Below are 2336 nucleotides of genomic sequence, written 5' to 3'. Positions count from 1 at the left end.
GGATGGTCTTTGAGGTCCCTTCCAACCCAAACCATGCTGTGATTCTACCATTCTATGTTCTGTCCTGCCCTTTGCCTGCATCTTGTCTGCTGGTCAAAGCAAAACCGTTTCCCTGCATGCTGTCCGCAAAATTTCCTACGGAGTTCCCTGCAGCACGGCCCCGGCCCAGCGGGAGCGACAGACTGTCACGTGCTTGGTGTTACTTCGGAAGACGCATCACACCTGGCTCAACCCCTGTGGTTCGTTTCACGTCTCACCAATTCCACAAACGTACTGGAACCACGGCGCTCCTTGACTAACCTAACGCAGTTGCCGTTAACGGGCTTTCCTGGGAGGTGCAGAAGCAAACACCTTTATTCAGTAACGTCGGAGAGACAGCCTTTGCCTCTCTGCCCAGGACGGGCAGGTCCAGGTGCCACGGGAAGGTGGCAGCGGGTGAGCGCCCAGGGGCTCAGGAGGTTTCCCTGGCAGGCGGAGGGAAAAGGCACCCGCGTCACTCGGCGCGCACGCTGCCGTTACGCATTGACGGAAGACGCGGGCTGCGCCGATTCCGACGCATGGCCAGCTGGGCCCAGGGTCCCATCGCAGGAGCGAGCCAAGGCTCAAGGCGATTAAGCTCTCCCTGTTTACGGGAAAAGGGATAAAGCCTTCAAGTAGTTAAGTTCCCTCTCCTCTCCTGATTCTGCGATAATCGCTGTGGTCCTAACGCTCTGCTTCACTCTGACAGCTCCTAACCTTTTCTTAATTAAGAGAGACTTTTATCACACCCAGATGGTCTTAATTTTTGTTTTATAAAGCTCCCAGGTTGTGTTTGGGTGGAACCAACGTACAGAGCCATGCAGTTGGCAGCTGTCTGTAACAGGAACAATTAATGAAATTAAGCAGTGCTGGAGGAGGAAACGCCTTTCCATCGCAGAGGAAACACTTTTCTCCCCCAGCATCTCGTCGGCGCTCTTGACTTTCCCCGCAGGAAGTCGCGCCAGGCACGTCACAGTTCGGGGCACCTCGGAGGGGACGTTCAAGCGTCACCGCTTCGGGGACGCGCGCGCGTTCTGTCACGATTTGTTAAACCTGGGTTAATGCTCGTTCGCACCCGCTGCGCCCGGGGTACCCAGCTGGCCCGTGCCGTGTGCGATCCGTCGGCATCTGAGTACCTCCTTGGGAGGACGGCGAGGGCGTTAGAGCGGGAGACTCCAGCCAGCGCGTTTCAACCCAGTTCCAGCAAGGCCTTGCTAGCTGGGTCCTCCCGGCCAAGCGCGAGGGCGCACCGTCACCCGCCAGATTGGGGTTCGAGGGGCAGCCCCCTCTGGCAGCCGTGCTGTGGATTCCAGGCAGCGCGCCGTCATCCTGCTCCAGAGAAACCGGCCTAACTTGCAGGATTCTGTTTCACATCAGAAACGCTCTCGACATGCTATTCTTTTTTTTAAAAAAAAAAAAAACCACGTTTTAAGGTGTTTCCCAATGCATGAAGGACGAACGACCCATCAGCTGGTCAGAAAACGAGATTGCATTTATTGCGAAGTTCCCAAAACAGCGAACACCTTATCAGAAGTACAACGAACTGGCGCTATTTCTTTAAAACCTTAAGCTGCCTCCCAGGAACAGCACCCGGCGTGGTCGAGAGGCCTTGAACGGCGGAACAGCTGGGTGCAAGGCCACCGCTCTCCTCCCTGACCCTGCCGGCACCGCCCGCGGGGAACGGGCGGTTGATTTCTAGTTGCATTTCCTACCGAACAGCTCCCACGGTTCAGCTGGCAGCGGTTAGGGACCTGGGAACGAATGTTGTCAGAAATGGGACAAACCACAAGGCAAATTCAGCTTTGAACAACAACAAAAAGGATCATTTTATAGAACTTTTAGTTTCCTGACTATAAAACCTACAGCCTCGTGCTTAAAGAGCTGAGCGTAGCAACACCAGGAGTCAGGGCTTTGCTTTCCACGAGGTGTTGGCTGTTTATTCCAGAGCCATGGGCCTGGACCTGCCCCCCTACAGACACAGCTCGCGTCTCCTGCATCACAACCACAGAAATAACGATTCCCCAGCAATTTCCATTTCCATTCCTTCCAGCTTCCAAGCGCCGACGGTGGCCAAGCTCCCAGCGGGACGGGCAGCCAGCAGCTGCCCGGCACGGGGATCCAAGGAGCATTGCCCACGAGGTCCAAGGAGCAGATTCCTTCTCCGCCACCCCCCCTTCCCCGCAGACACCTCGAGGCACGAGCAGCGCTTCCCAGATGAACCGTGTGTGTGCATGCGCCCCTCCCTGTTCACGGGGCTGCGGAAAAGCAGCTCTTCCTCACAGGCTAGGGAGTTGTCCCCAGGCTTAACGCGGTACGTC

Source organism: Eurypyga helias, unplaced genomic scaffold (assembly GCF_000690775.1).
Source record: "Eurypyga helias isolate BGI_N326 unplaced genomic scaffold, ASM69077v1 scaffold2850, whole genome shotgun sequence".
Lineage (NCBI taxonomy): Eukaryota > Metazoa > Chordata > Aves > Eurypygiformes > Eurypygidae > Eurypyga > Eurypyga helias.
Note: the sequence above shows the minus strand (reverse complement) of the source record.